Below are 25,140 nucleotides of genomic sequence, written 5' to 3'. Positions count from 1 at the left end.
ATCTTCAGTCCACTCGAATTTAACCCCTTTTTGAGTAAGACGAGTCAAGGGTGCAGCTATGCGGGAGAATCCTTCAACAAATCGTCTGTAATATCCTGCCATTCCCAGAAAACTTCGAATCTCAAAAATATTTGTAGGTCTGTTTCACTGTATTACAGCTTCCACTTTTGCTGAATCCACAGAAATTCCATCTTTAGATACGATGTATCCTAAAAAGGATATTTTGTCCAACCAAAATTCACACTTCTTAAATTTGGCATAAAGTTTTTCTTTCCTCAATATTTGTAGTACACACCGTAAATGTTCTTCATGCTCCAATTTACTTCTCGAATATATCAAGATATCGTCAATAAATACGACAACAAACTTATCAAGATAGGATCTGAATATTCTGTTCATTAAATCCATAAAGGCTGCTGGAGCATTGGTTAACCCAAAAGGCATCACTATAAATTCATAATATCCATAACGAGTTCTAAATGCAGTCTTTGGTATGTCCTCTGTTTTGATTTTTAACTGATGATACCCTGAACGAAGATCAATTTTAAAAAAAACTTGTGCACCTTGCAACTGATCAAACAAATCATCGATTCGAGGTAGAGGATACTTATTTCTGATAGTATTTTTATTCAACTCTCTATAGTCGATACAAAATTTTATACTACAATCTTTCTTCTTTACAAATAAGACTGGAGCTCCCCAAGGAGATACACTAGGCCTTATAAAACCTTTATCCAATAAATCATGTAATTGATCTTTTAACTCCTTTAACTCCATAGGGGCCATTCTGTAAGGAGCTTTAGAAATCGGACTGGTATTGGGTGCCAACTCAATAGTAAATTTAATTTCTCTATCTGGTGGTAGTCCGACTAAATCATCAATGAATACATCTGAAAATTCATTTATGATAGGAATATCCTGTAACTTCAATTCATCATGTTCTTTATTCTTTATTGATACTAGGTAACCTCTACATCCCTTTTTTAGCATCTATCTAGCTTGCACAAATGAAATAATACGTGGAGGGGTGGTTCCTGTACTTCCATCAAAACTAAAAGTTAATTCTCTCGGTATGTGAAAGTTCACTCTCTTTCCATGACAATCCACAGAGGCATGATAAGTAGCCAGCCAATCCATTCCTAGAATAACATCAAAATCATGCATATCCAGGATCACCAAATCTGTCGGTAATTCTCTTTCTCCTATCTTGATACTACATGACTTGCACACACTTTCGGTACTCAAAATACCACCTACTGGTGTCTCAACATATAATTTGATTTTCATGGGTTCACAACCTATATCATGTTGTCTAATAAAAGTAGTGGATATAAAGGAGTGTGTAGCACCAGAATCAAACAAACTGAAGCATAAATACCAGATACAAGAATGGTACCTGTCACCATAGCATTGGAGGCCTGAGCATCCTGTTGTGTGAGTACATAGATTCTTCCTTGAGTTTTCGGCCTTTGACCTCCGTCCTTTGCTTGTGTTGATCTATTTTCGTCCATCTGGGGGCAATCTGAAATCTTGTGTCCTTTCTGTCCACATCTAAAACACGAACCGGTATTCCATGGGCAACTAGAAGTCTCATGCTCTCTTCAGCCGCATCTCGAACATCTAGCTGCCACATTCTCACGATTCTTATCAGTTGCTGGCTTCTTTGCTGGAACCTTATTGTTCTGATTTCGTCCTTGAGTTCCACTAAACCTATTTCTCTTCTTCTGATTCCGTTCTCGTTCTGCATGAGCTTCATTAACTTCTCTCTCAATTATTAGAGCTTTATTTACAACTGAGGCATAGGTAGTTAGCTCATAGGGTACAACCTATTTTTTGATTTCTGTCTTCAGTCCCATTTTAAATTTGTGTACTCTGTCTTGCTCAATCTCAACTAATCTTGGAACAAACTTGGCTAACTCCATGAATTTAGCTTCATATTCTGCAACGGATCTGTTTCCCTGTTTCAGGTAAATGAACTCCTGCTCTTTCTATATTCTGACACTTCGGGGGAAATACTTATCAAAGAATTCATCTTGAAATCTCTCCCAAGTGAGTGGTATCCTATCATGCTCATATTTTTGTTCCAGTATACGCCACCAGTTGTATGCCTCGCCTTGTAACAGATATGCTGTGAAGCGGATCTTCTCTTCATCGTGGCATTCTTGCACGGTGAAGGCCTTTTCCATTTCCATAATCCAGTTATCTGCTTCCAGTGGCTCGATGGTCCCTTTGAAGGCTGGAGGAGCTAGCTTCTTAAATTCAACGATATTGTTTCTCTGCATCGGATGTTCTCCATGTCCAGGTGTCGGTGGAAAATGCTGACATGGCTGTGCATGTTGTTGTTGAAGTAACTGCTGTTGTGTTTGAACTACTCCGATCAGAGTTTGCATTAGTTGAGTCATGTTCGGCTCCTCCTGTACTGTCGGAGTATTTTCGGTAGGATCATGGATTCCCTCCTGCTGAGTTGTGCCGCTGTTTAATTGGGGAGTATTATCGCCAAGTAGATTTGATGTCCCTCCTACCGCTCCTTGAGTATTCCTCGCTCGTCGTGGAGGCATATTGACCTATGATAGATTTGAGATAATAACTTATCCTTAATAAGGTCATAACTTACTTGTGACAAGTCAAATCATAATCATCATAACTAACCTTTCAATTTCCTAATGTCTACCCATCACTCGCTCACTCTATTCTACATGTCTCTATCTATCTACTTATGCTCTGATATCATATTAATTGTCACGCCCCCGACCCAAGATTTGAATCGAGGGTCATGGCAACCGCCGCATACTTATAGAATACTTTTCCCATAAGCATGCAAGGCATCTCATCATGATATCTTCACAAACAGTTAAATAAATTTTTCAGTATTTAATAATCAAACCTTAGTTCAAATAATAAATCAAAATTCAGTGTTCAAAAGAAAGTAACTGTCTGACAAAGTCAGTACTAAAAACATAACCAAAAAGTCTTAAATAAATTCTGAGAAAAATCTTAAATCAATGAGCTAACTCCATCTCTAATTACTCTCCCAACCGAAATCCCGCATCATGCTAATTTTCTAGATCTGTAAGAAAAACATAAAACTTATCATGAGCTAAATAGCCCAGTAAGCAGTGTATACCTTTAACTGAATAAATCAGGCAATTAATACTATGCATATCAATTTACTGATAACAAATCAATATGTAAATTCATGGAATCATATTCATACTGTCAATCATATATATAAGTCAATTCATCATAATTTCCAATTATGCTTTTCATCTTAAATTCATCAATTTTCTTAAGTTCTTCTTACCAACCATGACTATGACCACATTATCCCTGTGGCAGAGTCATAATACCGCGTATCTGCTTGCGATGGGCTGCGAATCATCTGGCAGCCAAGTCCTTTGGAACCGCTGGTCTCGCTGGCGGTTTTGTCACTGGTCTATCTGGCGACATGTCGCTGGTCTCACTGGCGACATAAATCCTCAGGACAGTCAATTTGCCAACGTATATGCCCCCATTGGCGGGGTCCTCAACACAGTCAGGTTGTCAATTTCATATTGTCTTCCAATTCATAAATTATTTTCAAAATAATATAAATAAATGATATTCGAGTCAAATCAACCATGTCATTCTTTGTGATCATACATCATCATAATAATTATTCAACAAATAACTTCAATCATAAATAATTTCTACAATTAACTTTAATCATAAATAATTTCAATAATTATTTCAATAAATAATTCCAATCACAAGCATGCATAAATTTATTTAATTCAAAATTTTACCAGATAAATTCAGTAAAAGTAAACACTACTTACCTTAAAAGAAAATTCAAACTAAAAATTTTAGGAATCTCAAAAATCCTTCTTTGAACCTGATACGTCAAATATCATATTTTTAATCAAAATTTTATCGAATTAAAAATAACTAAATTGTTAAAATCTAATATCCCCACGAGGATCAATTTGTCGACAGCATCCAGGGTTTTCGAACTAATCCATGGATACCCTAATTATATTTATTTATTTTTATTTTTATTGCTAATTTAATTAATTTTTTTTAATTAATTAATTCCATAAATCCTAAAATCTAAAGAGAGAGAGAGAGAGAGCAAAGAGAGTTTCTCTCTCCACCCCTTTTTTTTTTCTTTTTCTTCTTTTTCTTTTCCTTTTCTTCTTTTTCTTCTTTTTTTTTCTTTTCCTTTTCTTCTTTTTCTTCTTTTTCTTCTCGGCCCTTCCCACGCCGGAATAGGGGATCCTTGGCCCTTCCTTGGCCGGCCGTTCAAGCCGCGGCCGCTGCGGTGGAGATCGGCGGCAGAGGGAGACTGCTCCCCCGGTTACGGAGGAGCAGGGCCGGCGGTCGATTTCGATCGCCGGTGTCGGAAAATCCAAAGAAAAATGGCCCAAAACAGGGGTCTTTCCTGACCAAAAATCGGCGACACTCGTCGCCGGCAGCCTCAAGCAGAAATACGGAAAGAAAGGGAAGGAAGAGAGGAAGGAAAGGAAGGCTCACCCCGACCTCCGATGACCTCACCGGCGAGAAATCACGGTGAGAAATCCAACAGTGTCCGCGACTCCGATCGAGGAAAATGGAGAGAAAGAGGGAGGGAGGAGGCCGATGGTTGATTCTAAGGAGAGGGGAGACCTTCTTATAGAGGGTCCTAGGATTTCGAGAGGTCCTAGGACTCCTAATATGCTTGGGTCTCGCCGGAGAAGAGGACTCCTACCGGGAGTCTTCTTCCCAGTTTTTTTTACTCTGTTTTTTTTTTTTTTTTATTGGGCTGGGAACTTGATATCGTGGGCTTGGGCTATGACAAAATCTTTATACAAAAGGTTGCAAGGATTCATAGTGCCTCAGTTTCCAATTCTCTTGGGGTGTCAAGGACTTCCCTTCTCAAAAGATGGCAATGATCTTAGATGCTTTTGTGCAAAGATACATGACCAAACTTGCAGATTTTGTAGAGGGTGAGGTGTCAATCACGCTCGAAGTGAAGGATGACCTCCAAAAGCTTCAAAGAAAACTGGAAAGGATAAGAGATTTTCTTGAACATGCAGAATGGAAGAGGCATGAAGACCCAATAATTGGAAATTGGGTGAGGGAGTTGAAAGATATCATGTATGATGCAGAAGATATCATTGACCTTTGTATCATCAAAGGCCGCAAATTATCAGAAAACCATCAATCCACTTCTGTGGTATATATGCCATCCCTTCCCTTTGTTTTCTTGCTTTAGTTGTATGTGTTGGAAAATAAACTTAGCTCTTAGTATTCTATAGAGATAGATTTTGGGGTATTTTGCATGGATATTTTCTCTTTGAATTCTACAGTAAATCTGGTCAAATAGGAGATGGTTAGAAAATTCTTTGAGTCTAGTTTCCAACACTTTAAATAGTGCATGAATTAGAGTTTTCTAGAGGAAGTTATAACCATTTTCCTGAAATATGTTTGTGCTAACTGTCAAAACCGAGAAGTTACGGGAATGAAGACTTTTGATTTCTCTGCTATGTTTATTGCTAGAATTTAATGTGATTTTGTGATTAGTCATTTTATGTCTTTAAATAGACTCATTTTAAAATTCACTAGATGATTATATAATATATTTTGCATTAATAATTGTGTGTGAGAGTTCAATTAATCAAAGTATTACTTTTCCAAATTTTCCTTCTCTTTTTGTACGTGTGAGTGTGCCCATCACCTTCTATTGAGATTTTGGTGCCTTGAATTCGACCCACCAAAGAAAAACCCAAGACGGAGAAGCCCTCAAGAGAAACCATAACACAATGGAGGCTCGGAGACAGCACGCAAGGCCTACAAGACGGCACAGCCCGCAGACGAGCATAGGCCTGTGGGACGCGCGGCCTAGGCCTACAGCGCACGGCCCAGTGGGGCTTGCAGCGTGCAGCCCAGGTATGCGCAAAAATGGCCCAGCATGGGCACACGGATAGACACAGCCCAGTGCAGGTGCCCGCATGGCCCAGGATTTAAATTCCACATGGTCCATGGTGGACCATAGGAAGCTAGTGCAGTCTAGGCGTGGTGCATGCATGTGGGCGAGCGGTGCATGCACAGTCCATGGTGTGGGAAATACTGCGGACCTTTTCGCACGGTCCATGTGTGGTCCACGCATGTTTTCCATGCATTTTGCATGGTCCATATGTGGTTCACAGGCCATTTTGTGCGATCTAACGGCTGTGGGAGCTCACGATCGGATGATGATCAAGCATTATCGAGCGTGATTGGATGGCATCTTGCATGATCTGACGGTCAAAAAAGTGCGGGGAAGATCAAATAGTCAAGAAAGCTGTTGGAGTCTTTTTGAAGGCGGGATTTCAACACGGAATAGGTTTTGTGCCTATAAAAAGGCCATGACAGCTTGAGAGATAAGTGCAACAGCAGCCAGAGGCAGAGAGACAGCGGCCAGAGCATCAAGAAGCATCCAGAGGCATCAGAGGACCCTAGATTGGCAAGCTTAAGTCTTCTTGGGATTTTTGTGAGAGCTTTTGTAAGGGATGAGAGATGAGAGCTTCTTGTTGAAAGAGAGAGATTTTGAAAGTTGAGTATGTGGTCTCCTCTTGTAATTATTTTTTTTCATAGTAAAGCCTTTGTATGCCTTGTGGAGGTGGACCTTAGTCTAATCCACAAATTTGATTATGTCTTATTTTTTTATTTCTTCTTTCTTTCTATCATAATAATCGATACTAGATCTACAACAAGTGGTACTAAAGCAAGATGGTACCAAGATGTAAGTTGTGGCAGTGGTGATCAAGATTGAAGAAGATGGAGAAATCAAGCTCAATCAAGATGGAGATCAACAAGTATGATGAAAAAAATAATTTCTCCTTGTAGCAAGTGAGGGTGAAGGATGCGCTCATCCAATAAGGATTAATCGGTGCTCTCTTGTACGATGAGAAGCCGACTATCATGGAAGAGAAGGATTGGAGGTAGCTGTAGATACAGGTGGTGAGCATGATCCACTTATACTTGATGGATAATATAGTGATCCATGTGCTTGATGAGATTTTTTCGATGGTGATATGGATGAAGCTCGAGTAGATGTACATAGTAAAGTCACTCACCAATGTGCTCTTCATCTGAAAGTAGTTTTATCAACTATGGATGAGTGAGGGACAGAACATATAGAAGTATCTCAGCAACTTTCAGAAGATCCTCACCGATCTCCTTAGTATTGGCGAGAAGGCTGAAGAGAAAACCAGAGTATTGGTCTTGCTTTCATCGCTTCCCCCTTCTTTTGAACCTTTGGTGACTATTTTTCTAGTAGGAAAGAGCATCATTAAGATGGAGGGGGTTGCTTCTATACTACTCCAAAATGAGGTTCTCAGACAGGAGAACCAAACTTTGAGTTTAGATGGTGACTTAGCTTTGACGATGACTAGAGAGATGATAGTGGCAGAAGACGAAACGATAGAGGATCGCAAGGTGGGTGGTCCAAATCTAGGATGAGGGACTTGAGCAAGATCAGGTGCTACCGATGTGATGAGTTGGGACATTATGTCAGAGATTGCTCACAACTCAAAGATCGGATGAAGGCTATTGTGGCGATGGCGAGTAGTGATACAAAAGACAGTGATGATGCTCTTCTAATGACTGACGATGTATCTACTTCTTCCCTAGTGGATTTTGATTTCTACTTGTTCGCATCATATATGTTGTAGAGAGGAGTTGTTTGACTTCTTAGAGAGTAGTGAGGGCACTGTTCATCTATCGGATGGGTCGAGCTGTGAGATCAAGGGTAGTGGGATGATAAACTTACAGGCACATGATGGAACAGTGAAGAAATTGGGTGAGGTCTGATACATACATAGCTTTAGGAATAATTTGATTTCACTGAGTAGACTAAATTCAAGTGGCTACAGGTGGAGGACTGATGATGGAATCCTGAAGGTTATGCACGGTAGTAGGATTGTGAGGAAGGAAAGAAAGTATAGAGGATATTACCTCTTGGTAGGAAGCTCGATGTAAGGTGAAGCTTCAAAAGCCAGTGGGAGCCTAGTGCGAGGTGGAGCTCCAAGAGCCAGTAGATCGGGCACAAAATGGGAGACTCTGGAGGATGACATGCGACATTGCAAGATAAAATTTTTATTACTGTAGGAGGCTATCCTGAGCAGATCTTAGATCAAATGGATCACAACATACGATGGAGATAGAATCGAGCGGCTTGACTTGACTCTTATATTTGTCCATCCATGAGTAGCAGGCATTTGCCCAGGGTATTAGGCCGAGATCATTCAAAAGCTTTCAGAGTTAGGTAGAGGCTGAATATCGAGTCAAGATAGAGATTGTTGAGATTTTGGCATATTGAATTCGATCCACTAGAAAAAAATCTAAGATAGAGAAGCCTTCAGGAGAAAATACAATGTAGCGGAGGTTTGGAGATGCAGCATGCAAGGCCTGCAAGATGGTGCAACCCGTAGGCGAGTGCAGCCCCATAGGATGTGCGGCCCAAGCCTGAAGCACACGACCTAGCGTGGGCGTGCGGACGGGTGCAGCCCAGTGCGAGCATGTGAGTAACCTAGGATTTAAATTCCACGTGGTCCACAGTGGACCCGGGAAGCTGGCACGATCTATGTGTGGTGCATGTGCGTGGGTGCATAGTGCATGCATGGTCCATGGTGCAAGAAACATCATGGAACATTTCGCACGGTCCACACATGTTTTCCATGCATTTTATGCGGTCCATGGGTGGTTCATAGGTCATTTTGTGCGATCCAACGGCTATGGGAGCTTGCAATCGTGATCGGACAGCGATCAAGCATTATCGGGCATGATTGGGTGGCATCTTATGTGATCTAATGACCAGAAAAGTCTGTGGGGAAGATTTGATGGGCAGGAAAGCTGTTGGAGTCTTTTTGAAGGTGGGATTTCAACACGAAATGGGTTTTATGTCTATAAAAAAGCCCTGATGACCTGAGAGATAAGTTCAGCAGCAGTCAGAGGCAGAGAGGTAGTGGCCAGAGCGTCAAGAAGTATCCAGAGGCATCAGAGGACCCTGAATTGACAGGCCTAAGTCTTCTTGAGATTTTTATGAGAGCTTTTGTATGGGGTGAGAGGTAAGAGCTTTTTGTTGAAAAAGAGAGATTTATGAGAGTTGAGTATGTGGTCTTCTCTAGTAATTATTTTTTTTCATAGTGAAGCTTTTGCATGACCCATGGAGGTAGATCTTGGTCTAATCCATATATTTGATTGTGTCTTATTTTTTTATTTCTTCTTTCTTTCTACCACAATAATCAGTATCAGATTTGCAACACCTTCCAACAAAGTGGTATTAGAGCCAAGTTCTTGGAGAAGATGGCTTCAAAGGGTACATCATATCCCTTTCAATTTCCTCATCTCATCAAAGATAACTATGAGAATTGGGCAACTAGAATGAAGGCAATTCTTGGCTCTCAAGGAGTATGAGGGATTGTTGACCAAGGCTTTGTTGTACCTGAAAATGAAGCGGAGTTGGATCAAGCTCAAAAGGTAGCTTTACAAAAGGAAAGGAAGAAGGATCAAAGTGCTCTCACCCTCATCCATCAAGGTTTGGATGATGACATATTTGAGAAGGTGGCCAATGCAACCAATGCCAAGCAAGCATGGGAGATTCTTGTAACTTCCTTCAAGGGAGTGGATAAAGTGAAGAAAGTTCATCTTCAAACTCTAAGGGCTGAGTTTGAGGGACTCTAGATGAAAGCCATCGAGATCGTGTCGGATTATTTCTCATGTGTCTTAGTGGTTGTGAATCACATGAAGAGACTCGATGAAGATATTCAAGATATTTGTATTGTAGAGAAGATTCTTCACTTACTCAATTCAAAGTTTGAGCATATTGTTGTTGCCATTGAGGAGTTCAAGGATTTGGATGCCATGTCTATGGATTGATTGAATGGGTCTCTATGTACGCTTATAAAGAAAGGTTGAACTAAGGCAAGCAAGATGGCATGGAACAAGTCTTGCAAGCAAGCTCTCTCTCATAGTCAAAGGAGATGACTGTGACAAAGGTGCAAGGAGCCAATCCCATGGAAGAGGTCCTGGTTGTGGCTGTGGCCGTGGCCATAACCACGAAAGAGGAAGAGACAAGCAAAACTCTTCCTACCAAAGCCAAAATTCCTCTGGAGGCCATGATAGAGGAAGAGGCGGATGAAGCTATGGTAGGAGCCATGAAAAGAGACTTGACAAGTCTCATGTTGAGTGCTATTCTTGTGGCAAAATTGGGCACTTCTCTTGGAAATGTCATGGCAAAAAGATCAATGGAGAAACAAACCTAGTGGAGAACAAAGAAGATATGGAGGAACTAGCCCTTTTACTTGCTATCAAGAAAGAAGACAAAGCCAATGGAAGCACGTAGTATTTTGACAATGGCACAAATAATCACATGACTAGTGATAGGAACAAATTTGTTGGGTTAGATTGCAACTACAATGGCTATGCCACTTTTGGAGACTCTTCTAGGATGGTAATTAAAGGCAAAGGTACTGTTTTAATTCAATTAAAAGATGGTGGCTATAGGATGATTTTCGATGTGTACTTCATCCCAAAGTTAAGAAGTAATATCTTAAGTTTGGGGCAATTATTTGAGAAGGGTTATAACATTCTTATAGAGGATCGTAATCTTTGGCTAAGAGATCAAGAAGCTAATCTCATTGCCAAAGTATCTATGACCAAGAATAGAATATTTTTGTTGAAATTACAAACAACCGAAGCCGTTTGCTTGAAAACTTGTGTGGAAGACTCTTCATGGCTTAGGCACATGAGATTTGGCCACTTGAATTTTGGCAAAATCAAAGATTTGGAAGAAAAGATGGTGAAAGGTGTTTTAAAAATTGACCATCCAGATCAACTATGTGAAGCATGTTTACTTGGTAAACATGCAAGGAAGAGCTTCCCCAAGCAAGCAACATCATGAGCCACCAAGCCACTTCAACTTGTTCATGCTGATGTATATGGTCCTATCAAACCTCTATCTTTTGGTAAAAATGGATATTTTCTGCTTTTTATCAATGATTATAGCAGAAAAACTTGGGTGTATTTCTTGAAAACGAAATCAGATGCTTTTGAAGCATTCAAAAATTTCAAAGCACTTGTGGAGAAGGAGAGTGGCTATGAGATCAAGGCTCTTAGAATGGATCGAGGAGGTAAATTTACTTCCAATGAATTTAAAAAATTTTGTGATGATCATGGCATTTAGCGTCCTCTCACAGTCCTTAGAACACCATAACAAAATGGTGTTGCCAAGAGGAAGAACCGGACAATTCTTAACATGGCAAGGTGCATACATGCTTAAGAGTAAGAATATGCCCAAGGAGTTTTGGGCTGAAGCGGTTTCATGTGCTGTTTATCTCTCTAATCTCTCTCCAACCAAAAGCTTGAAGAATGTCACTCCCCAAGAAGCTTGGAGTGGATGGAAACTGAATGTGTCACACTTGCAAATTTTTGGATCCGTGGCTTATGCTCATGTTCCGGATCAAGGGAGGTCTAAACTTGATGATGGCTATGATTCAAGTTCAAAGGGGTACAAGTTGTTTAATCCAAGCAATGGAAAAATTATGATCAGTAGAGATGTTGAATTTAATGAAGAAGCTTCATGGGATTAGAGCAATCAAGAGGAGGAATCTTATGATTTCTTCCCTTATTTTGAGGAAGAAGAGGTTTCTTAAGAAGCCCCTCAAGAAGTAGCAACTCTACCATCTTCACCATCTACATCTCATGGCTCAACAACTCCATCTTCATCATCTTCTAGTTCAAGTGGAGCACCAAGGAGACATAGAAGCTTGGTTGATCTTTATGAAAAAACTCAAGAGGTAGATGATGTGAATTTACTTTGTTTTTTTGCTAATATTGAGCCTTTGAATTTTGAAGAAGCTAGAAAAGAGAAGAAGTGGGTGCAAGCAATGGATGAAGAAATTCAAGCCATTGAGAAGAATGAGATATAGAACTTGGTTACACTACCCGAAGGCCAAAAAGCTATTAAAGTTAAATGGGTGTTCAAAGTAAAAAAGAATGCCCATGGAGAAGTGGAGAGATACAAAGCAAAGCTCATGGATAAGGGGTACAAGCAAAAAGAAGGAATTGACTACAATGAAGTATTCGCACCGGTTGCAAGATTGGAGACCATTAGATTGCTAATCTCTCTTGCAGCCTACAACCATTGGAAGATATACCAAATGGATGTCAAATCAGCCTTTCTCAATGGTTATCTTGAAGAAGAGGTGTATATTGAGTAGCTCATGGGATATATAGTAGAAGGACAAGAAGACAAAGTGCTAAAATTAAAGGCCTTATACAGATTGAAGCAAGCACCGAGAGCATGGAATAGCTGGATTGACAAATACTTCCATGAGCATGGCTTCATTAGATGCATGAATGAGTATGCTCTTTATGTGAAGAAGCAAGATGATGATTTCTTATTTGTTTATATTTATGTAGATAATCTTATCTACACTGGAAATAATCCAAGCATATTTGGAGAATTTAAGAAGACTATGACTCAAGAATTTGAGATGACGGATATGGGTCCCATGCCTTATTATTTGGGCATTGAGGTTCATCAACTCGAAGATGGCATTTTCATCTCCCAAGAAGGTTATGCAAAGGAGGTACTCAAAAAGTTTAACATTTTTGGTGGCAAGTCCATAAGTACTTGTGTGGAATGTGGTATACCATTGTCCAAGGAGCCAAGAGAGGAGGATCTGACTTTATTCAAAAGTCTTCTAGGGAGATTAAGGTATTTGACATTTACAAGGTCGGATATTTCTTTTGCCATTGGACTTGTGAGTAAGTTCATGGATTCTTCATTATCTCAAAGGTACTCTTGATTATGGGTTATTTTCTTCTTCTTCTAAAGAATTAAAATTGGTGGGTTATTGTGATAGTGATTTTGCTGGTGACATTGATGATAGAAAAAGCACTACCGATTTTATATTTTTTTGGAAGAGAATGCAATTTCATGGTATTCAAAAAAGCAATCGATTGTTACTCTCTCTGCTTGTAGATCCGAGTATGTTGCTGCAACCTCGTGTGTTTGTCATGCAATTTAGTTGAAGAGATTGTTGAAGAAACTTCATCAACCACACAAAGAAGCTGTTGAGATTCTTATTGATAACAGTTAGCTTAAGCTTTATCAAAGAATCTTATTTTTTATGATAGGAGCAAACACATTGATACAAGATTTCATTTCATCCGAGATTGTATTGCAAAAAGCGAAGTGGAGAGAGCGAAGTGGAGATCAAGTGTGTGAAGACACTCGATCAAGTTGCTGATATTTTACAAAGCCCCTCGGGTTTGATCATTTCCAGAAAATGAGCATGATGCTTGGAGTTCAAGAGAAGCCAAGTTTAGGGGGGAGTAACGTTGGAAGGTAAACTTAGATTTTAGTATTCTGCGGAGACAGATTTTGGAGTGTTTTGTATAGACTTTTTCGCAATGAATTCTGCAGTAAATCTGGTCAAATAAGATATGTTTAGAAAATTCTTCAAGTTTAGTTCATAGATTTTCTTCAATCCAAGACAATATGTCGACATCTTCGAATCTGTCTTCTTCGACAAAGCCGAGTATTTTCACTTCTATCTTTTTTGGTTCACCCTTGGTCACCACAGAACAACTCTTTGGTCCCAATTATCTATCTTGGGCTGCTATTGGAATTTAATACGATTTCATGATTAGTCATTTTATGTCTTTCGATAGGGTTTAGAAAATTCATTAGATGATTATATAATATATTTTATATCAAGAATTGTGCGTGAGAGTTTAATTAATTAAAATATTACTTCTCCAACTTCTTCTTCTCTTCTTGTGTGTGTGAGTGAGTGTGCCCATCACCTTCCAACAGTATGAAGTTCCACCTTGCAATTGGCAACGGAATTAGAGATCTTAATAATAGGCTGAAAGAGATTGTAGAAGATAGATCAGCATCGCCTAAAATAGAAAAATACACGAAACAAGATGTCCAAGTGAGCGGAGTGAATCCTCGTCAGACTTTTCCCATTGAAGTTAATTCTGATATCGTAGGGAAACAAATTGAAGAAGCTACCCAGGGTCTTGTGAGTTCATTAATCAAAGAAGATAAAAAAAAATGCTAGATTTTGGGGATTGTTGGGATGGGTGGAATCGGCAAAACTACTCTTGCTTCTAATATATCTAATGATGAAAGAATAAAAGAAAACTTTTCTATACGAGTATGGGTGTGTGTGTCCAAGGATTTTTCAGAGACAGAGTTGCTGAAAGAGATGATCAGGAGTAAGGGTGGAAATTATGGGCAGGCTAAAACAAAAGCTGAACTCATACCCTGTCTTTCCTCTGTCCTTTCAACAAGGTTCATTATCGTATTAGATGTTATATGGGATGCAAAATTATGGGAGGATATGCTCAGATATCCTTTAGAAGGTGCAGCAGCTAGCGGTAGGATTGTGATCACTTCTCGAGACATAAATATGGCTAAAAGTATGAGTGCACTTGTCCACCACGTTGACGAATTGGATGCTGATGATGGCTGGGCATTGCTTTGCAAGAAAGTCTTTAGAGACGACGAGAAGGAAGAGATCTAATTTAAAGGAAATTGGGGTTAAAATTGTGGAAAAATGTGATGGACTTCCTCTTGCAATCAAGGCCATTGCAGGCATTTTAAGATCGAAGCAGAGATGCAGAATAGAGTGGAACAAGGTTCTCACGGGTGACGAGCCCACTTGAGACAGAACTCCCAGGAGCCTTATTTTTAAGCTATGAAGATTTATCATCTGATCTAAAATAATGTTTCGTTTATTGCTCGTTATCTCCTGAGGACAATCTGATGGATCGTGCTGATCTTATTGGGCTCTGGCTGGCCGAAGGTTTTGTAAAACCCGAGGAGATGCATTGTTAGAAGATTTAGCCGAAGACTAGTATAAAGAGTTGAATTGTAGGAATCTTTTGCAACTAGATTCTCAGAGCTTAGATGATAGTAAGTGCAAAATGCATGATCTGCTACGTTCTCTTGCTCTATTTTTGATAGGAGATGGGAGCACTTTTGTTGGTGATGGAAAAGCGTGTAAGACAAACCCCTTGATCAAGCTTCGTCGCTTGTCAATTTCAAACATGGGAGAGGCTAGAAATCCCTGAAATGCAGAAATGCTTGAGGACTCTGTGTGTATGGAATAGTTCCAGAACAAAGATAAATGAGCATGAACTAGGAAGACTTGGGCAGCTACGAGTTTTGAACTTGAGCGTCACGGGACTGGAGAGCCTTCCGGACTCCATGGGAGACCTTTTGCATCCAAGGTACCTGGATCTTGATGGAACGAATGTCAAAAAATTGCCAGTCTATCGGACGCCTTCAAAATCTGCAGACGCTGAACCTCTCGGGCTGCAATTCATTGCACACGCTTCTCAAGGCCCTCACAAGTTTGCGCAACCTAGGATGCCTTCGCCTCAGCAAAACTCCGTTGAGCCATCTCCCAAAAGGAATAGGCAAACTCAGAAATCTCGTCTATCTAGAAGGATTCATGGTCGGTGATGATGGAGGCGAGCAAGACCCAGCTAAAATATCTTGACATTGATGGAGCAGACGCAATCGTAACGAGCGGACCCGAGCTTTTTGGTCCCCATGCCTCAGCACTAACTGCGCATTTCCTAGGCTTGAATACCTGAAACTCCGAAACATGCACAACTTGGGAGAATGGTCATTAGGCGTCGTGGAAGAGATTGGTGATGATATCAGAGGAGCCTCCATGCTGCTGCCGCCTCTCAAGTTCTTGCATCTGCAGAACTGTCCCAAGCTAATAGCTCTTCTGGAAGGTCTGGGGCATGCCACCAACTTGCAGATATTGTACATTGCGGGCGCGCACAAACTGAGAGAAATCAAAAGCCTCCCCTTCTTAACTGATAGGCTCTATATTAAGGAAAACCCGAGGTTGGAAAGAGTATCCAACCTTCCCATGCTGAAATCTTTGGAAATACTGAATTGCCCAGGGTTAGAGCATGTGGAGAATCTTGATAAGTTGCCACACCTGCTTCTGGTCCTGGAACATCCTTTTGTGCCACAGGGGCCCTCAGAGATACCCACTGATCACTCGCCGGAGGGTCTCCCTGATGTTTCCAACAATCTTGATCAACAAGCAGAGCACTTCCCACAGTGGTTGTTGGACCTAATTGGGCAGCATCAAAATGCTCCGACTGCGGTGCAGAACCTCAGAAAATTTCGACTGAAATGCAGGTCACCACTGTTTAAGGGCTGAAGGACGCACCAAATTTCGTGCAGTGGATCCCTGAGGTCCGGATCGAAGATGTAGATGCTTCCTCATGGATAAGGTATGCGAAGGCCCAAGGGTCCCTCCCACCTTTCAAACCAACATACAATCAGAATAGTTCTGTTGGGATATACCGGCCGATCCCTCTCACGCCGACTCACCATCGGACCTGCCTGACCGGCGCCCGACTCTACCGACCGCACCGATCGACGACTGCCAACACCATCCAACCGAAGGTATGTCGGTCGGGCAGACCCTTTCTGTTCTCGACTGGCCGAACGACAGAATCTTATCCGACTCCCGCAACATGCCAGATTGACCGCCGGAGGGTCCCTGGGTCTTCACCCGACATCTCACAACCAAATGCCGACGTATGGCCAGCCGACTCCCCAAAACGCCATACGACTGCTGAGGGCCGCCATCCTGACAAAGACATGCGGCATGGCTGCCCTGGGACATTGTCCTGCCAAGGACATAGATTAATCCCAGCGATTTGACAATCCACGGTGACTTGACAGTCCGCGGCGACTCTGACAGCCTCTGACGATTTGACAACTCTCCCAGTTGTCTGCGCCATTAATGACGGCACCACGCCGCACTCTACTATAAAACGGGGAAGGCAACAGTGCTGCGGGAGAGGTTCTTTTCGAAATCCCTGGACTCTTTCTCTCCCTCTCTCACAGAGTTCCCCTGATTCTTTTCTATTGTTGCCTAGTCTCCTCTCTGACTTGACCATCGGAGGGTCCCCGCCGGAGGCATCTCCGATCAGTATGGACTTCTCTTGCAGGTGCTCGTTCCCGACGACCAGGCGATGAGGGGATTGGCCGCAACAGGTTTTGGCATGCCAGGTAGGGGTCGCTCTCGTACTCGTCCGACCTCCACAGAGCTCGAAAAAATCTTTTCGAAATGATAAGAACCCGGGCTCAGCGATCGAGGGCCATCGGATCGACGAGGCTCTCTTCCTACCGGAAAGAGACCTCTCCTCCACCCTCCATGGTGGAGCCCAGTTCTCCGCATCCTGTGGTGACCACGGAGGCACAAATTATGGCGATTGTGCGGCAGATGACTGTGCTGACGGATGCAGTCAAGAGTCTTCAACAACAACCAACCCAGTTACCGCAATCACCGGCGGCACACCCGATGCCCTCCAGGAGCAGCCGTCGATGCCCGTGTCGGTCTCCATCTCCTCCTCAGGAGCAGCTGTCATAACACTCCCACCGAGAGGAGGAGAGGCAGCCACGGCGCGATACCCATTGGTCCCGACGACCATCTCCTTCCCAGCTGGAATGAGTGAGGAAGGAGAAGCGGCCGCGAACACCGTCTGCCTCCCTCTCGGATTCGTCGGGAGACTCCACCCCCGGGGTCTCCCAGCACCGATGGGCCGACGACTATGAATGCAGGTTCGAAGAAATCGACCGTCAGCTTGTCCAGCTTCAGGTGGATGGATAGAAGTCTTCGAACGACGTCGACTTCCAGACCGCCCAACCTCTCTCCCGACTCATCCTGGACGAGCCGATCCCTGGTCGGTTCAAGATGCCTCATGTGGAGCCCTATGACGGCTCCACCGACCCAGTTGACCATCTGGAGAGCTACAAGGCTCTCATGACGATCCAAGGGGCGACCGATGCCATCCTCTGCATCGGCTTCCCCACCACACTTCACAAGGCCGCCAGGGTCTGGTACTCTGGCCTCCGCTCAGGAAGCATCCACTCCTTCAGACAGCTCGAACATGCTTTCGTGGTCCATTTCAGTACCAGTCGGAAGCCCCCATGAATCTTAGACAGCCTTTTTTTCCTCAAGCAGGGAGAAAATGAGATGCTCCGACACTTCGTGACATGATTCAACGCGGCCACGCTTGAGGTTCGGGACCTCAACGAAGATATGGCTATCTCAGCCATGAAGAGGGGGCTAAGGGGGTCCCGATTTACATACTCCTTGGACAAGATCCTCCCCCGGACATACGCTGAACTACTGGAGCGCACGTACAAATACATGCGCACAGACGAAGGAGCTTCTGACTGGCGCCTGATCGAGACCAAGGGCCCGAAGGAGAAGCGAAGGAAAGGTCGGGCCCCTGTCGAGCCTAGCAGGCCATCGACCGACAAACAGGTCTCACCCCAGCGACGGAGCCCGAGATCACCTCGACCGCGAAGTCCGAGGCTGATGCATCCTAGGTATGACTCCTATACTCCCCTCTCTGCTCCTCATGCGCAGATTTTGATGGAGATCGAAGGGGAAGAATATTTGCGACGGCCTCCACCTTTGAAGGCAAAGGGCCTCGACCGGTGAAAGTATTATCGATTTCATCGGGGCCACGGCCACAACATCGAGCAGTGCATCCAACTCAAGGATGAAATTGAGGCCCTCATACGTCGGGGGTATCTCAAAAAATTTCGAAGGAAATCGCTGACTCGACCCGTCCCCGACCGACGACCCCAACTGATAGAGGAGGCAGCGAACAATCAGCCCACGATCGGGGTCATCAACATGATCTCCAAACGACTGGACTCGGGGACAACTGCTGGAGGGGAGTCGACGAAGAAGCTACGCCAAGATGATGTAATTACTTTTACAGATGAGGATGCTCGGGGAATCCAAACTCTCCATGACGATGCTGTTGTTGTCTCAGCAACAATAGCAAATTATGATGTAAGAAGGATTTTTATTGATAATGAAAGTTCGACTAATATTTTATTTTACTCGACCTTCTTTCGAATGCGACTGTCGGCTGATCGGCTCGAAAGAGTCTCCATGCCCCTGGTGGGTTTCGTCGGGGAAGCCGTCACGATGGAAGGAGAAGTTACTCTTCCCGTGACCGCCGAAACCGAACCACGACAAAGCACCGTCCACTTAACCTTGACAGTCGTCCAAGTACCTTCGGCCTACAACGCCATACTTGAAAGACTTGGGCTAAACGCCTTCAAAGCTATAGTCTCGACCTACCACTTGCTGGTTCGGTTTCCGACCATAAACAGAGTCGGGAAGATACGCGGAGATCAATAGCTCACTCGGCGATGCTTCCAAATCTCTGCTCGAAGTAATAAAGCAAAGGACTCCCTGACGATCGATAAATTGGACCAGCAGGGAGAGGAAGAACGGGGCGAACCGGCTGAACAACTGATTTCCATCCCGATAGCGGAGAATCCCGAACGAGTGATCTGGGTCGGATCCCAATTGTCCGACCCTGAGCAACGGTAGCTAGTAGAGCTACTGAAGGCCAATACCGACGTGTTCGCTTGATCGGTAGTGGATATGTTCGGCATCCCTCCAGAAATGATGACTCACCGACTCAACATCAACCCTGGAATGAGGCCGGTAAGGCAGAAGTAGTTCTTTGCCCCTGACAGATAGAAGGCCATCGACGAGGAAGTGGACAAACTACTCGAGGCGGGCTTTATTAGGGAAACCACGTACCCCAATTGGCTCACCAATGTTGTCATGGTGAAAAAAGCCAACGAGAGGTGGAGGATCTGCATCGACTATACCGACCTAAATTGCGCCTGTCCGAAGGACAGCTTTCCACTTTCGAAAATCGACCAGCTGGTAGACGCGACGTCCGGCCATCGACTGCTCAGCTTCATGAATGCCTTTACCGGATATAATCAAATCCGGATGGAGCCCGAAGATGAGGAGCACACAGCTTTTGTGACCGCCAAGGGCCTTTACTGCTACAGGGTAATGCCCTTCGGACTGAAAAATACCGGGGCCACCTACCAGCGACTCGTCAATAAGGTCTTCAAAGGCCAAATCGGGCGCAACATGGAGGTGTACGTGGACGACATGCTGGTGAAAAGTGCACAGGCCTCAGATCATGTCCAAGACCTCAAAGAAACTTTTTGCACTCTTCGACGACATCGGATGAAGTTAAATCCGACTAAACATGCCTTCGGGGTGACTTCGGGGAAGTTCCTCGGGTTCCTTATTTCTCAGCGAGAAATTGAGGCTAACCCTGAGAAGATAAAGGCAATCATCGACATGCGGCATCTGAGCACCAAAAAGGAGGTACAGCAGCTTAATGAAAGGATCATCGCGCTCAGCCGATTCATCTCTCGGTCGACAGAGAGATGCCTCCCGTTCTTCAAGACCCTGAGATAGGTGAAGGACTTTTCTTGGTCAGACGAGTGCCGGCAGGCCTTCGAGGACCTGAAAAGGTACCTGGCCTCCCCACCACTCTTGTAAAGTCGAAAGTCGGAGAAATACTGTACCTCTATTTGGCAACCTCTCCAGAGGCGGTTAGCTCGGTGCTCATCCGAGAGAATGAGAGCCGAATTCACCAACCTATATACTACACCAGCAAAGTGCTCTACGAAGCTGAAGCTCGATACTCAAAGACGGAGAAAATGATATTTGCCTTGATCGTGTCTGCACAACGACTCCGTCTGTATTTCCAAGCGCACGCTATCGTGGTCCTCACCAACCAGCCCCTGAGGGCGATCTTGCGCCGCCCCGACACATCGGGACGACTGGTGAAATGGATAATGAAGCTAAGTGAGTTCGATATTCAGTACCGATCGTGATCTGCCTTGAAAGCCCAGATCTTGGCTGACTTTATTGCGGAGTGCCCGACAACCGACCAAGGATCGGAAGGTGGGAGCCCCGGAGAAGTTGCAATCTCCGTACCTGACCCTTGGTCTACCTAGGTGTTGCACATCGACGGAGCTTCCAACGCTCGAGGGAGTAGGGCCGGGTTCCTGCTCACCAACTTAGAGGGAGTGGTTACCGAGTACGCCCTCCGGTTCGACTTCAAAGCCTCTAATAATCAAGCCGAGTATGAAGCACTCCTCGCTGGCTTGAGAGTAGTGAAGGAGCTCGAAATCGACAGCCTCAGAGTCTTCTCCGACTCCCAGCTGATCGTGGGGCAAGTTAAAGGCAACTTTGAGATGCGAGATCCGACCATGGCAAAATATCTCCAGAAGGTGAGAGATCTCATGACACACCTCAAGTATTTCAAGATCTCCCACATTCTCAGATCAGAGAATGCTCGGGCCGATGCACTTTCCAGGCTTGCGACATCAGCCTACGACACCTTGGGTCGGACATTGGTGGAGAGTCTCGAGCAGTCGAGCATCGACAGGGTCGAGGAGGTGCTGCAACTGGCGGCCAAACCAAACTGGATGGATCCGATTGTTCGGTATCTGACCGACAGAACCAACCCTGAAGACCCCACGAAAGCCAAACGACTCCGATGGGTGGCCTCCCAATACGTGATAATGGATGGCTGACTCTACAAAAGGTCATTCTCCCTTCCCTTGCTCAGGTGCTTGGGACCGACTGACGCGGATTACGCACTCAGAGAAATGCATGAAGGGATCTGCAAAAATCACTTGGGGGGCAAATCCTTGGCCTACAAAGTCTCACGACAGGGTTACTATTGGCCCACCATGAGAAAGGATGCGGCCGAGTTGGTTCGGAGGTATGAACCATGTCAAAGGTACGCTAACCTACAACACCGACCGGCTAACCAAATCACTCCTATTGTCGCCCCATGGCCCTTCACCTAGTGGGGGATCGACATACTCGGTCCTTTCCCTCCAGCATCTGGCCAAAGAAAGTTCATAGTCATCGCAATCGACTACTTCACTAAGTGGGTAGAAGCCGAACCTCTGGCGCAGATCACCGAGCGGAAGATGGAAGACTTCGTCCAAAAGTCTATCATCTTCAGGTTCGGACTACCGCACACCATTATCACCGACAATGGATGACAATTCGACAATCGAGACTTTCGGGAGTTCTGTGCAAGATTTCATATCACGCACCGACTGACCTCGGTCGGGCACCCACAGTCCAACGGTGAGGTCGAGGTGACCAATCAGACTATTCTGCATGAACTAAAGACCCGACTGAATGAAGCCAAAGGCCTCTGGGTCGAAGAATTGAATTCCATCCTATGGACGTACCGAACGACACCCCGTGTCTCGATCGGAGAATCTCCATTCAGCTTGGCCTATGGGACGGAGGCGATGATCCCGCTCGTGATTGGGCTACCATCGACTAGAGTCGAGTAGTACCAAGAGCCGGACAACTCCGAGTGCCGGAGAGCCGACTTGGACCTCCTACCCAAGCTCCGGTGCGAGGCTCAACTCCGCATGGCTTCCTACCGATAGAAAGTGGCCCGATACTATAACGCTAAGGTTAAGCCGAAGCTTTTCAGGCCTGGGGACCTAGTCTTAAGAAAGGTAGAAGTTTCGAAGCTTTTAGACCAAGAAAAGTTGGCTCCGAACTGGGAAGGACCCTACAAGATAGCGGACACCTACGGGCCGGGAGCTTACCGACTGGAGACTCTAGAGGGAAGCACCATTCTTCAGATTTGGAATGCCGACAATCTGAGGTTATACTACCAGTAAACTCTATGTGCCCTTGTTCGGAATACAAACTCAGCTTCAAAACTTCAGAGTCTAGAATCTCAGCCCTCCAACGGTACGTTGGCGCTTGCTAGTAGTACGAACCCCGATGCCACGACTTGGGCCCAGCATTCCAGTGGGAATCTGCGGACCAATCGTCGATGGTGCGTCGGACTCTTGCGACGACCGACATATCTACGTTGGTGGAAGGCCGGCGATGGCGATGGAACCCCCTAAGTTTAAGCCGCGCCCTTTCCACAGCCAGCGCCCGAGGAAGGCGACTGGCTAACTTGCCGACTTGGCTTCGGCCAAGAAAGGCGAAAGGCCAACGCAACCAATGTCGCATTCGCGACATACCGACTAGGTCCCGATCGGTCGAAGGATATTTGGCTTACCATCATTTATCGCACGTCGTGATGCATACGTCCGACAGAGAATTGGGCAATGGATAACCGACTTGTCATCAACTAAATGCATCGGACACTATTCAACTGTCGGACTCTAAAAGATGATCGGGTCGAAGAGCTATGCCCGAAGGACGGACGACGTCCGACTCGACAAACATACCCGACTTAGGTCTGGGCAACGGGCGTTCGACTCAAGCCCTCGACTATCGGGTCATACGACAGTCGGGAGGCCGATCTGAAATCGGAGCTCGCTCTGCCTTTACCATGGCACGCGCTACCGACTATTCCGGATGGTTACCTGAAATCCTACTGAACCTCCTAACTAGGTACGTCGGGCCTACGACTTATACGCCCAAGGGTGTTTCGACGAGACATGCATTCCGAGATACATTTCAGATACATAAAAAGAAAGAAGAGTTGAAAAATTTTTAATTTCATTCAAACTTGAACTGAGTTTACAAAATTGGGCTGAAGCCTGATTACAAGTACATTAAACAAAAATAAAAAAAAGGGATGCTCTGACTACTCGCCGGAGTCGGCTTCCTCTATCAGGAGAAGTCTGGGGGCGGTCGGTGTATCCACTCTGGTCGAGGTAGTGTCGGGGGTCGGAGCCGCCTCACCTTCGACAGCTTGGTCTGCGTCGGCCTCCTCCACGGCAGTGCGATCTCCCAGCGACGAGTCGGCCACCTCTTCTGCGGCTTGGCCCTCTGACTCTGGGGGAACGATGCTGCTGAGATCAAGCTCTGGATATAGACCTTGGACTGTGCTCCGGGCATCCTCGTACCCCACTCAGTACGAGATGAAGCCGCTCTCCAATAGTTCCTCCCAGTATTCGTCAGAGCAGTGGAAGTCCTCCACGGCCCGACCCATAGCCTCTTTCACCGACTCCGCCTCCGCCCTCGCTATGTCTACGTCAGCTTGAGCGGAGGATAAGTTTTCTTCGACCTTGGCGAGATTTCCCAAACTTATCCAAAGCTGCTCACGTTCGGCCTTGAGCTCCCCGACGGAGTCATCCCGCTCACGATGTAGCCGGCGAACAATGCGGGACTTCAGCTTGGCTTCCTCACGAGCCGACTGCAGCTCGATTCCCGAGGCGGCCAGAGCATCGATAAGGTGGGAGACCTCCTCGGTGAGGCAAGAGATCTCCTCTTCAAGTCGGGCCTCCCGATCGATCGACTGCTTCAGCTGGTCGACCATTACCGCCTTATCGACCTCGGCGGCCATGGCCTTATCTTTTCAGGCCACCCGGAGATCGCCGAATCTTCGATATCTGGCCTCCAGCTCAGACATGTTGTAAATTAGCTACAAACAACAAGACCGACCGTTAGAAGACCGAACTTATAAAAAGCGATGATGAAAATGAAGAGTAAAGGAAAAAGACTTATCCGGATCATGGTCGGGTAGAAGGAGAAAAGCATGTCGGATACCCGCTGATTCTTCATGACCTTATGATAGGTCAGAAGGATAATCGCTTGGCACAACCTCCTGGCCAAGTCGTGGTTGGCCAGGGCCGACGTTCCTTCGGGAAGTAGGGCATCGGACGATGCGCTGCGGCCGGTCGACCTCCTGTCATCGCTTGGCGCCATCGAGGCCTTCCCTCGTTCAGACACCCAGGCCCTAACATCAGAAAGAGAGGGCAGGCTCGAGCCCGACTAGGTCCCTCCCGAGGGCACAGCGGCCGCCAACGCAGGTTGATCAGGCATGCGTGCCTCTGCCCGAACCTCTTCTGCCGGCTGTGCGGCCGGCACATCCTCGACCGTTTCCACGCCGCCCATCCCTCGGGTAGGGCTGCTCCCTCGACCGATCGTTCCTCGGACGGGGCTTCAGTGGGCACTGTCGGCACTGACAGTGCGATGATCGGCTCCCAGTCCGACGCCCGTTCGGAATCGGGCTCCACTCCCACCACCGTCGACTTGCTCAGTGGTGCTACTTGAGGCCTTTTGGGAGGCCGTGATGGTTCGGCTCCATGCACCGACCTCTTCCGTGCCGTGTGTTGCCGAACGTCGGCTTCCGTCAACCTCATCCTCGATGGCATATCTGCAATTTCAACAGAGGATCAGCATCAAAAAAAAAGAAAAAGAAAAAAAGAGAAGAAAAACAGACCTAGATGAGGAACCGAGCTCAGACCGACATCATACAGGACTTGCTCGGTGACGAGCTCCCTCTGCTTTAGCATCG

At 45.2% G+C, this 25,140-nt stretch overlaps 1 pseudogene; it reads left to right on the top strand.

Annotated features, from left to right (window-relative positions):
• The first annotated feature begins 4,855 nt into the window (after window positions 1–4,855).
• LOC105038076 (putative disease resistance protein RGA3) lies at window positions 4,856–17,280 on the top strand (annotated as a pseudogene).
• The last annotated feature ends 7,860 nt before the right edge of the window (window positions 17,281–25,140 follow it).

Source organism: Elaeis guineensis, chromosome 1 (genome assembly GCF_000442705.2).
Source record: "Elaeis guineensis isolate ETL-2024a chromosome 1, EG11, whole genome shotgun sequence".
NCBI classification, from domain to species: domain Eukaryota; kingdom Viridiplantae; phylum Streptophyta; class Magnoliopsida; order Arecales; family Arecaceae; genus Elaeis; species Elaeis guineensis.
This window is presented reverse-complemented; position numbering and strand designations above follow the sequence as displayed.